This window comes from Ascaphus truei, chromosome 1, assembly GCF_040206685.1.
Source record: "Ascaphus truei isolate aAscTru1 chromosome 1, aAscTru1.hap1, whole genome shotgun sequence".
NCBI classification, from domain to species: domain Eukaryota; kingdom Metazoa; phylum Chordata; class Amphibia; order Anura; family Ascaphidae; genus Ascaphus; species Ascaphus truei.
The window spans coordinates 384,597,357-384,610,986 of NC_134483.1; positions in this window are offsets into that span (position 1 = coordinate 384,597,357).

Genomic DNA, 13,630 nt, shown 5'->3' on the forward strand with positions numbered 1-13,630 from the left:
CTCTCTCCTCCAGCTGTCCTCTCTCCTGTCCAGTGGGATTTGGAAGTTTGAGCCACCTAAGAGAGCACTAGCCAAACCTGCAACCGCCCAACAGGCAACAAACAAAGGTAGGAGTGCAGAATCAAAGCCAGAAGAATCCTTAGCTGAGGAAGCTGAAAAGATAGGACATTCTCTGGAAATGGAGCTGGAATCGCAACTCAATCCCAAAGAAGCTGAACTGGCTACTACATTGAATGGGAAAAGTGCAGGAAGACAGCTTCAAGAACTGAGGGCTCAAGTGGCAGTTCTTGGGCGCTCTTGTGATACCATGAAATGGACATTTGGTGCTAAAGTGGAGTACATGGGAAAGATGGCGAGAGAAAGTGATTTGCATAAACGCTCTGCGACTGTCGCCATACAGTCTGCCTTCAAATAGAGGAGCGCCCGACACAGGGGAAAGCTCGTGACTATGTGGTCAGTAGAAAGACTGGATTTGGAAAAAGTTCTCCTTGAGCGACTGAGGACTGCTGATCTCAAGCACCTTCTGGAGGAGACACTACTAAACTGAAGGAAGGGCTCCAATCCTAGCGGGACTAAGGGTTCTCTTCCTCCATCCACTCTCAGTCAAGTCACTGAGATATCTCGAATGACAGTGGAAGGATGGGCTTTGGCTGTGGCAAGCCCGAGCTTCTCACAAACAGGGGAGGTACGTAACAGGGGACTTACCCTGTTCAGAAAACTTGCCTCTAATCCAGCAGTGATTAGAGGTGTCAGAAAAAGCCTGCCTCTGAGACAGGAAGAGAGACCCCTGAGCACACAAGTGAGCTGAACAAGGAGACAGACGTCTTGAGTCTGCCAAAAGAGACTGCAAGCTGACAACAAGACACAAGGGATAATACTTCTATACCTGGATCCTGACATTGCCTTAGCACACACGGGTGTGGATACCAGGAGAACAAAGAAGCCTTCCCCTACAAGCAACCCAGCTAACAGATAATTCTTTCCTTTCTAAGACTGTTGTATCTCTGCACATATCAAAATATATGTTTGGGGCTGGGAAACATGCTATCTTAAGGGAGTTGTGGACTGCACATGTTTAACTAGAAATACTCGCAAGTGGAACAGAAGCTTTGTTTGACCCCTTATTTGCCAACGTTTGATGATTTTGCTGTGTTAAAAGAGACAGGCGCAATAAAGCCTTATTTTTAATTTCACTTTAAAAACGGTCTCCATTGCTTACCTCTGCACACATCTCTTACAGTCCAGGAAAGGGAACCCCTCTAAAATCAAACTATACCTACTGTATATATATATATATATATAGTAGTAGTACTGTTGCACCAGTTTAAAAGGGAATTGTGCTATGTTTTACAGGGTTTAGGGAAGTACCTTTGGTCTTCTGCTTTGACCTCTGGGAATGGGCCTGAGGAAGGGGCCATTGCCCGAAACATTGCCCCACTATTTTCCATGGTTTCCTTTACCTCCCCCTCGCCCCCGCCAACCCCCTTTTGTGCTTTTCCTTGTCCTCCCTTCCTATCCCTGTGTTCTATCCCTTCCCCATTCACTGTGATGTATTTGGTGCCTTAGTAGTATTCTGTTTGTATATGTATCATGACCCTAGGTTTACACTTTTTGCTTCATCTATTAGATTTGTTCATTAAATTATCTTTTGCCAAAACCTCCATTTTGATCCCCATTTCTATTCATCAGTTAGTGAACTGGGAACTCCGCCCCTCTCCCCCTCTCTCTCTCTTTTCCATACCTACTGTATGTTCCTCCTGACATAACCAATTGTCTACAAATATGTATCTGTATATCATGAACTCAACAAGAGAAGTGGCAGTCGGTCAAAGAAATTCCAACTGCTTTGTCCAGTCGCAGGTCTCTGACTCTCCCCAGCTGCAGGCTTTCGTCACTGTCCCGTGCAAGGCCGCTCTCTGATGTCGGAGCAAGCACTGGCATGAGAGAGATGCCATGAGAGTGGCACGGCATGGGAGAATATGGGAGAGAGGCAGGCCAAACAGCGTAGAGAGGGGGAAGCCCGACAGGAGGCCCACAGCAGCTGCGGGAGAGCTGGGACACCTGAGGCCTGAAACCATCCACAAGGTTATATAGTTACATAGTTACATAGTAGATGAGGTTGAAAAAAGACTTCCGTCCATCAAGTTCAACCTATGCTAAATTTAGACAACAGATACTTTATCCTATATCTATACTTACTTATTGATCCAGAGGAAGGCAAACAAAAAACCCCATAAAGGGGAAAAATTAATTCCTTCCTGACTCCAAGAATTGGCAATCGGATTAATCCCTGGATCAACATGCTTCCCATGTATACTTATTTGGTATATCCCTGTATACCTTTCTCATCTAAAAAGATGTCCAACCTTTTTTTGAACAAATCTATTGTATCTGCCATCACAGTCTCCATGGGTAATGAATTCCACATTTTAACTACCCTTACTGTAAAGAACCCTTTCCTTTGTTGCTGGTGAAATTTCCTTTCCTCCAACCTTAAGGGATGGCCCCGAGTCGTTTGTACTGCCCGTGGGATGAATAGTTCTTTTGAAAGCTCCTTGTATTGTCCCTGAATATATTTGTATATAGTTATCATATCCCCTCTTAGATGCCTCTTTTCTAATGTAAATAAATCTAATTTAGCTAGCCTCTCCTCATAAGTTAGAATGTCCATCCCCTTTATTAATTTGGTGGCTCTTTGCACTCTCTCTAGTTTCATAATGTCTTTTCTTAGGATTGGTGCCCAAAATTGTACTCCATATTCAAGGTGTGGTCTTACTAATGCTTTGTAAAGGGGCATAATTATGTTTACTTCCCTTCCATCCATTGCCCGTTTGATGCAAGATAAGATCTTGTTTGCCTTTGCAGCTACTGCATGACATTGGGCACTATTGCTAAGCCTGCTGTCTACAAGCACTCCTAAATCCTTCTCCATCAAGGATTCCCCCAATATATCTCCATTTAATTTGTAAGTCGCCTTTTTATTCTTGTATCCTAAATGCATAACCTTACATTTATCTGTATTAAACCTCATCTGCCATTTACCTGCCCATGTTTCCAGTCTCTCCAAGTCCTTCTGAAGAGAAATTACATCCTGCCCTGATTCTATTACCTTACACAATTTAGTATCATCAGCAAAGATGGAGACTTTACTCTCGATCCCAACCCTCAAGGTCATTAATAAACAAGTTAAAAAAGCAGGGGTCCCAGTACCGATCCCTGAGGTACTCCACTCACGACTTTAGCCCAACCTGAAAAAGTTCCATTTATGACAACCCTCTGTTGTCTGTCCTTTAACCAGTTTTCAATCCAGGTGCATATATTATTACTGAGTCCAACTTTCTTTATTTTGTACACCAACCTCTTGTGTGAAACCGTATCAAAAGCCTTTGCAAAATCTAAGTAGACCACATCAATTGCATTACCCTGGTCTAAATTCCTACTTACCTCCTCAAAGAAACAAATAAGGTTAGTTTGGCAAGATCTATCCTTCATAAATCCATGCTGACTATTACTAATAATTTTGTTTTCCATTAGGTATTCCTGAATATTATGCCGTATTAAACCTTCACGTAGTTTCCCTACTATTGAAGTCAGGCTTACAGGTCTGTAATTTCCCGGTTGTGATCTAGCTCCCTTTTTAAATATAGGCACCGCATCTGCTTTACGCCAATATTGTGGTACTGAGCCTGTGGAAATGGAGTCCTTGAATATTAAATATAATGGTTTTGCTATTACTGAGCTTAACTCCTTGAGAACGCTTGGATGTGTGCCATCGGGGCCAGGTGCCTTATTAACTTTATTTTTTTCAAGTCGCTTATGAACTTCTTCCTCAGTTAACCAATTATTCATTAATATGGAGGTTGTGGCTTCCTCCTGTGGCCCTACTATTGAACTTGATTCTTCTCTGGTAAACACAGAGGCAAAGAATTTGTTTAATACCTCTGCTTTTTCCTTATCTCCAATAATCTGCCTACCCATCTCACACTGAAAGGGTCCTATATTTTCTTTTCTCATTTTTTTGTTATTTAGGTATTTAAAGAATTTTTTAGTGTTGACCTTACTTTCTATTGCAATCCTTTTTTCATTATCCATTTTTGCTAATTTGATTGCCCTTTTGCAATTTTTGTTACATTCCTTATAATTCTGATACGATATCTCTGTCCCTTCTGACTTAAAGAATCTAAACGCCTTCCTCTTCTTGTCCATTTCCTCCCCTACCTGTTTATTTAGCCACATTGGTTTTGACTTAATTCTTTTATACATATTACCCAAGGGTATACATTGATAAGTGTGCTTTCTAACAATGTTTTAAAGACTGCCCATTTATCTTCTAAATTTTTCCCTGCAAAAACCTCAACCCATTGTGAGTGTGTTTTATATGTATTAGGAGGGTTGTAAGTATTTGAGGGGTTGGGAAGATTTGTATGAATTTGGGGAGTGGGGTTTTGTGTATGTATTTGGGGGGTTGGGGTTTTTGGTATGTATTTGAGGGGGTGGGGAGGTTGTATGTGTTTGGGTAGGGAGAGGGTTTGTATGTATTTGGGGGGGGGGGGGCTAGGGTGCCAGGTGGTGCATTTATATATGTTTGGTTGGGGGGTTGTATGTATTTGGGGGTGGGTGGTTTGTTCAGTATTTGGGTGTTTTCTGTATTTTTTTGGGTGGGGTAATTATTGTGTGGGGGATTGTGTGTGTGGCCAGTGGAGTGGGGGGAGGAAATGAGTGTGAGGGTGGCTTGAGGGAGCAGGATTGAGTGAGATGGGGGTAATTGATGGAGGAAGGGGGAGAGTGAGGAGAGAGGGGTTGTAAGAGAGGGAGTGAGGAATAGAGACTGGTGAGGGGGGAAGAGAGTGAGTGAGGAAGAGAGGGAATAAGAGTGAGACATGGGAGAGAAATACATGGAAAGGGGGGGATAAATAGAGGAGGGGGCTTATGAGATATTAAATGGGGGACTCGCAAGACCGCCGACACGAGTGAGGGGGCAGGGGAGGGGGCCTGTCAAAACTTTAGGCCTGGGCCCCAGGAAATCTGTCGGCAACCCAGCATACAAGGGAGTGGCATCCCTTCTACAGTCACCTTATATCAGATGATGGGGAATGGCGCCTGAGTAAGCCCACACAGTTAACCAATTAAGGCCGTTAGCCCCTTAACTGCAAAGGAAGGCTAGAAGGATAATAGGCATCTAAATATATACAAAAAAGTATCCCCATTCTGATACAGGTGATACCAATATCTCCATGTACCCCTTATGCCTCCACCCCCATTCCTTCTCCTCCACTCAATCTCCCCTCCCCCCCATTGTGCCTGCTTCTCATAATTGTCCTGGGCCCAACGATTTCTGTTCAGTCGGCCCTGATGCTCCTCTACACACTTTAACTAATTCCCTCAGGCTTACTTCAACTGTTTCTATTAGTCTCCCCACATGCCAGTGTAAGGGGGTCACCCCCTGTTCCCCTGATCTTCCTTTGCCCCCTGCCTTACCCCTGTGGCAGTGGGGGAAGGGGACGGCGACTTCTCCCGGCGGGCACCGCCATCTTGGTTGTGGTGCGAGGTTCGCGCAATGCGCAGAGGTTGGCCAGGGTAGCGGTGGCCATCGCCAGTGTGCCGGAGCTCTGGGAGGTTGCGCAGGCACAGTTAAGCGTAGCGGCGGCCATTACAGCGTCGCACATGCGCAGTAAAGATCGTGCACGCGGTCCCCATAGGAAAGAGCTGTGCCAAGGACTACAATTCCCAGCAGCCTCTGGAGACTGCACTTTAACCCTGGTCATAGGCAGCATTGAAGCCAATAGAGCTGGCAGATTCTCATGCTGCAGAGTTGCAACAATGTTGTGGGCAGACAGGGTTTTTGTCAGTGTGATCCAGGAAGAGATTGGGGAAGGTAGTGTACACAGAGCAGGGATCGGCTGTACTAGGCCAGAGAAACACCAGGCCCCAGGTAGGCCCCACTCCCCACTAGGTTAGTGGGTAAGTTCATAGGGAAAGCCCCTAGGTTAGGGACCCTGCCCTTAGGTGCGTGCGAGGTGCAGCCTTGTCAGTGTCACGGCTGTCAGTGCTGTGAGTGCTGACAAGAAGGCATAGTGTGTGTGCAGCCGTTTGCTGCAGGTATCAAGCAGGTTGCAGTGCGTTGGTTGCAGTGCGTTGCTGCAGGTACAGTTAGTGCAGTGGGTTGCTGCAGGTGCTGGGAGTATTAGTTAGCAGTCAGGACCGGGAAGAGCTAGGGGAACGAATTAGGCCAGTAACCCCCTAGGCCCCAGATAGGTCTTCACTCCCCTGTTTGTGGTGCTACAGGGACAGGCCCTAGGTTAGGGACCCTGTCACAGTAGTACTAGTGTTAGATAGAGACACAGCGGACACTGCGCTCCCAGAGAACAGACTTGGGCTCAAGTTTGTGCCCAAAGAGACAGAGACTATCTCCAGGGTGGGATCGCCCCTGGCGGACCCGTGCGAGGAAACATCGGATCAGACAGGATCACCAAGCAGCAGATCCTTTTCGAAGTCGCTTGCAGGCCCGAGCGCAGGAGTGCTCGGCAGGTACCCCCATAAGTGCACCAACGTATCCTAACATATCACAACTACACATAGTGGCAGCGCTGACCACGGGACAAGGGGGTTGGGCTGTGGACCCAGTGTGGGGATATACAGTGACTGTGGAGTTACTCTCTAGGGGGGAGTGTTAGTAGTGTATGTTATTAAGTGTGTTATTTCCTGCATATATAAACTGGTTATATACATTCCTGTGTATGTGGTTATTGTATATGTGGGTCCTGTGTAGGCAACCTTCTACATCCCTAGAACCCTACACAGGTGGAGGCGCTGAAACCGAGAACGTTCCAGAGGATTCACCCCAGGCTCTCACTGGCGGAGACTCAGACCTCCTGTGAGCCTGACAGGTATAACGCACCACACCTGGTAACATATAGGTTCCCCCCACATTCACTGTATCTGCGATTGGGGGTGGGGGAATACCCGTTACATTTGGAGGCGCTGCTGAGATCGACCTGGGGTGCCCTATTAAGTATTCTAAATTGGTTACTGTCCCAATCATCATGTCTGCGCTCACGCCGCAACAAGTGAGCGAATGGGCCTTAGAGGTCCACGAGGAACCAAGCCACGTGGTAGCCATAGGGAATGTTCCACACGTGTGCCGATGAGTGGAATCTGGAAAGCCCTAATGAAACTCCTGGGTCTAGACCAATTGTGGATGATAGACCATAAGAATGGCGTCCCTCGTTACTGGGCTGCCGTACTAATGAGGACAGAGCAGGAGATATGCTGGGAAAATGCCCCTCTGACTTTATCAGCCCTAGGTGCCCCACCAGGAGGCTACCCTCTTATCTATGCAAAGAGCCCTAGTGAAATTAACAGAACTGTGATCAAAATGGAGGCTCCCTCATCCAGTGAGTCACACCTAAAATGGCGTCTCCCGCCAAATCAGGAGAACACACGTGCTGCTGACTGCAAGTCTGCACTAAATTGTGTTGCAAAAATCTGCACAGGACTGGCGGGAAAACCAGAGCTCTGCCCCCGGCAATGTGCAGAGCCCGAACCACTCAGTGATAGAGCGTGCCCCTCCTTTAAATTCCACCAGGGGGAGCAAGCACAGTGAACAGCAATAAGCAACTGCTGTTCCCACTAAAGAAAGTACAGAATGCAGAGAAACACACCCTCAGTTGTATGGAGTGTGGCGATCAAAAGGAGGGAAAGTATCCTTTCTTGTGTGCCCGTGCCTACAAAGGACTTGAATCTGTCTGGTGGTATGGACTTTAACCACTTTAGGCTACCAATAGAATACCGAGTGGCAGTGGTGGATGAAGAGGGATGCATAAGATGTGTTTGTAACCAGTGTGACTTCCCAGGTGGTAAACAGACCTGGGGTCCCAAGTGTGCCTGCTGCGGGGCACAGTTCCTAAAACCTGTGCTGCTGTGTGCTACGGAACCCGCAGAGGAAGATGCGGCTAACCAGCCTACCTCAGCTACAGAGGGCCCGTGCGCCCTAACCGCGGTTCCAGATTCGGTTCTAATGCCGGAACCACAGAGGACAAGTGAAGTTGAGGACAAAGAGTCGGTTGCCTCGCCTGCTGTGGCCCGTGTGCCCTACTCCGGCCAGTCCGGCCTAAGATGATGGTACCATCGGTCCTAGGCTTGGGATCAGTACCTAACAACGACAAGGGTGAGTTGACTGCCCCAGGGGTGTCAGGTGTGAGCTTCCAGGTGACCGCGGAGCACGGTAGCTTCTTAAGTCTGGCCACCAGGGCGAATGGCTCCACTCGACATCGCGTCCTGGCGGAGGTGTCCCCCTTAGAAGATAGCTGTCCAGTGGTGCGAGTGGACCAGTACCCTCTGCCTATTGTCCAGGTGAAGAGGAAAGACAGCAGCCAACCAGCCGTGGTGATGCGCCAGCCGGAGGACCACACACGTGAAGCTGAAGCATCAGCAACGGACCCTGCTGAGGACCCGCTGCGCCTCGATATCCCTCGGCAGCAAGCGCTGGTGCGGCCGGAGCCGCCGAAGAGGCTCCTGTGACGATAGCCTGCCACAGGTATTAAAGGGTTAACACAAATCACTGGGTCGAACTGAACGAGTCTTAGATATAATAAAGTATATTTATTCCTTTGGATAGGTGAACACACGAATAATACAGTAACAGACAAGAAGTACACTTACTTTGGGGTTGGGGAAGGAGAAGTATGAAGCATAGCAATTCTCTCGCAATCAGGTAGCATTCAGATGATAAATTGAAGACAAAGGATACAGGGTGGATATCAGTTTATAAACCTTTTGTGCCCTATCCTTAACATTGAGTACCGTGGATTGGTTTTCAATTACCTCTAGCCACTCGTTAACGTGGGAACACAATTTGACTCATGCCCCCTTGCTAGTTGGTACATGCGCAGTAGAGCTCTGGGGTCTCATTTCTATAACCCCTCCTCTATATCAGGAATGCCAGCTAGTCTACCAAACAGAATATCTGGCAGGAAATCCTTTGTTGTGAGGTGTGAAATGGAACACTTGAAGACTGCTCTGGTTTGAGTAATCTCCACCCTCATGCAAACAGTGGAGGTGGCAAAATCCTTTGAAACATACTCAAGTTCTAGACATTGGGTCGCCGTTCTGGCCATATGCTACCCTGGTATGCAAAGGAATTTCCTCTGGGTTTTACCCATACCTTGAAATACAGTATGTTGGATAAAACATGAACATTTTAAAATATCCGGTTCCTTTGGGTCCAGCAGGTCCAAACTTCCCAGTTCTCAATGCCGGAACTGGGACACCCTATGGTCCAATTTGTGACCTGCTACGACCTGGAAAACCGGAGATACACAAATACACTTAAAACCGTTTAACATTTTAATACACAAATCTCCGCTGTAAATTAAATCACGGTTTTTCACTAAATCCCCATTGAAAACAACGGGCTTCGCCGCCATAGACTTTCAATGGCAAACCGCCGCCGTTGGCGGCTATGGGAATCCCCGCCATAGACTTTCAACGGGGCGATGCCACCATTGAAGTCAATGGGGTTTTTCCGCCGTAGCCGGTCAATGGGTTTTGGCCGCCATTGGAGTCTATGGGAAAAGTCCCGAACCTTCAAGGGGGTCCATACTCCGTCGGGTTGGCCCAAGCGGGTCAAGGATGGTTCTGCAGCGATGCCGGAGCAGTGGCTACAGATACCCCAAACCATGATCCGCTGGGCCCTCCGGAACGGGAGCTATGGATTACCAATTTTTAGCTTTTCACACTTAGCCATTTTCTTGAGCTGTTTCTGCCGCCGCCATTGGAACCTATGGCGTGGCCCGCTCTTCTCGGTTTGACCCTTATCGGGGGTCCAGGATACGGGGACCCGGTTGTGGTCGAGTGGGGGGAGGTCTAGGAACTAGGGACAGAAAGAATTTTATTTCTAGGAGCCCTAGAACTGTTTATTCCCACACCACTTGTCGTTGAACTTGACTTGTAAGTGATCAAAGCTCTCCTATTGAAAATGTATCCGCTTTGCGGTTAAGCGGTTTGGACAGCAGCCAACTCGTTCCAGGAAAGCTTCTCTCGAGGATTTCTCCATTGAAGTCAATGAGCCCATTGACTTTCAATGGGAAACCGCCGCTCTCCCTCTCGGACGCCATTTGCTGGTCTTCTCAGGAACAGGACTCAACAGCAAGATTCGCCATTGAAAGACATGGAGTTCCAATGGCGGCCTATGGGAGCCTGCAAAATGGTGCCTGAAAAGGCGGGAAAGTTACACAAAGGGCTATAATCACTATACAACTATTAACCCTTGTGCTCCCGGATGGATCCCAGTGTGTGTGTGATGCAGACACTGATTAACCAGATGTTACAATAAAACAGGGGGAACAGGGGAATACACATTTACATGTCATAACAGGAGTTAAATCACAGTTCTGGGTCTTAGCCCAGTTAACCCCTTGTCTCCCTGGTGAGGTCAGGGGATGGCCAAATGGGGTGTAACCCCTTTTATCCCGAGCCACTCCCTTTCTCCCTCTACAGCTCCTAGCCGTGGTGACTCCCAGTGTGTCGAAGGGACATCCAGAGACGGGGCCGGAGGAAGAGAAACCCATCGCAAGCCAGTGGAGTGGTGAGGAACCTCCTTACTCCCCACAGGCTTCGATGGAGTCGGCCGTGGAAAAGGCCCGAACTAAGGCACCTGACCTGAGTGTGTGCCTGTGCGCTCCAACCCAAATGGTCCCAGTAACTGGGATCCAATGCTCCCGAGTTTCAAGACAGTGAGTGGACAGCCTCAGAAGTGCCGGGGACAGGTCCCAAGACAGCCGAGGTGGGAACTGACAGCGTCCCCGAGGACCTGTTGGCCACCATGGATCACCGCAGTGGTAAGGTATCAACCCTTTACCCCCTGCAGGATGTAACAAAGACTTTGAGTATGGAGACATTGCCAATTGCTCGCTTCCCAGTGGAAGCCTCGCAAGTACTCAGGGACAAGGACTGTGTTGCAAGTGATTCAGTGAAAATTGCCTCCTTTAAGCCCAAAAAGGAGCACTCCATTCACCATGTGGTGGACCGCGGAAAAGGTCAAGGCCTCCTGGCCTACCGCATTCATGTCGCGGATGGCCGGGTAAAGGTCTGGCCAAGAGACACTGTGCTATTCCTTCCACCAGGGGGAGGAAGTAGTATGGAACCGGTGACTGTTACCCCAGAGCGTGCTCGCCCAGAGATTCTCCCAGGGGAGGCTCACAAACGTAAAAGTGAGGTACCCCCACATGATCAGTTAGGGGCACCCCACCATTGGTCTCAGCAAACAGCTAAAATTCAGCTGGCCTCTGGTATTACTGTGTGTGATATGCCATGTATCAGTGATGTTAAATTCAACATGTTAAGTTCTACAGTTTATGCAATGCATTTTTATTATGTAACTTTCTGTAATGTGATTCTGTTCTCCAAGCAGGGACGTTGGTATTTTCACCAGGGGGAGAGTGTAAGGGGGCCACCCCCGGTTCCCCTGATCTTCCTTTGCCCCCTGCCTTACCCCTGTGGCAGTGGGGGAAGGGGACGGCGACTTCTCCTGGCGGGCACCACCATCTTGGTTGTGGTGCGAGGTTCGCGCAATGCGCAGAGGTTGGCCAGGGTAGCGATGGCCATCGCCAGTGTGCCGGAGCTCTGGGAGGTTGCGCAGGCGCAGTTAAGTGTAGCGGTGGCCATTACAGCGTCGCACATGCGCAGTAAAGATCGTGCACGCGGTCCCCATAGGAAAGAGCTGTGCCAAGCACTACAATTCCCAGCAGCCTCTGGGGACAGTGTGTGTGCAGCCGTTTGCTGCAGGTACCAAGCAGGTTGCAGTGCGTTGGTTGCAGTGCGTTGGTTGCAGTGCATTGCTGCAGATACAGTTAGTGCAGTGGGTTGCTGCAGGTGCTGGGAGTATTAGTTAGCAGTCAGGACCGGGAAGAGCTAGGGGAACGGATTAGGCCAGTAACCCCCTAGGCCCCAGATAGGTCTTCACTCCCCTGTTTGTGGTGCTACAGGGACAGGCCCTAGGTTAGGGATCCTGTCACAGTAGTACTAGTGTTAGATAGGGACACAGCGGACGCTGCGCTCCCAGAGAACAGACTTGGGCTCAAGTTTGTGCCCAAAGAGACAGAGACTATCTCCAGGGTGGGATCGCCCCTGGCGGACCCGTGCGAGGAAACATCGGATCAGACAGGATCACCAAGCAGCAGATCCTTTTCGAAGTCGCTTGCAGGCCCGAGTGCAGGAGCGCTCGGCAGGTACCCCCATAAGTGCACCAACGTATCCTAACATATCACAACTACACATATCACACTACTACACAGCGCTGACCACGGGACAAGGGGGTTGGGCTGTGGACCCAGTGTGGGGATATACGGTGACTGTGGAGTTACTCTCTAGGGGGAAGTGTTAGTAGTGTATGTTATTAAGTGTGTTATTTCCTGCATATATAAACTAGTTATATATTCCTGTGTATGTGGTTATTGTATATGCGGGTCCTGTGTAGGTAACCTTCTACATCCCTAGAACCCTACACAGGTGGAGGTGCTGAAACCGAGAACGTTCCAGAGGATTCACCCCAGGCTCTCACTGGCGGAGACTCAGACCTCCTGTGAGCCTGACAGATATAACGCACCACACCTGGTAACATATAGGTTCCCCCCACATTCACTGTATCTGCGATTGGGGGTGGGGGAATACCCGTTACACCAGTTAGATCATAAGCAGGGACTCCTTTCTATCAATGTATTCTACATGTATGTATTGAAGTAATTATTCTATCTGCATTATTATATTCCCTGCATTGTAATTGTATTGTAAAGTTTTCTAAAAAATATGTAAGCGCTGTTTGGCTCTCTAAAAAGTTAAATGAAACATACATACATTAACCTATACAAAAGAATGTTTGGTCAGCAGGTTTTCCACGGAATGTACTTCTCATGTTATCTATCTTTGTACTATGAATGTTGGCATACAGGCACGGGAATATAAATCACAGTCAACAGTTATTTGTCGACTACATTTCCTGATCAGGTTTTTGAGGATTTGTCATAGGAGGTTATTGTATGCATGTGCAAACAAATGACACAACTCAATGGCTGTATCATATCTGCCAATCCAAACTGTAGCCAAGCAGCTGCATACATTAACATGATCCCTGGCAGCCGTGCAGAGCCCATAAATCAGATACAAAACATACTTTTCCCAATTAGTAAAATTAAAGGGAAAAAATGAGAAAGGAATATGTGTCTACAACATGAATGACATCTTTATGTGGAGAAAAAAATACAACAAACCTTTTCTTGTTTGAATAATTTATGTAGCAGTGGACAAATTGTTCACTTTTTTTTAATTCTTTTTTTATTTGCTATCTAGACATATATTTCAACAATGCTTTTAAAAATCATTATTCATTTGAAAATACCCTGTATCCCAAGTGCTATATTCAATGGTGGTCGTTTAAAGATCATATTGCAGTGTTGGCTCGAAAAATTACATTCAAAACAAACTCCTCTAACAGAAAAAATGTTGCCCTATATTTCTAATGAGATCTGATCATTGACTTTTTAGAACTGTGATCCTGAAATCACCCCAAATGAGTGAAAATTATGTGCACTGTCATAATTCATAAGAAATTCATGTCATTCCAGAAAACTAAATA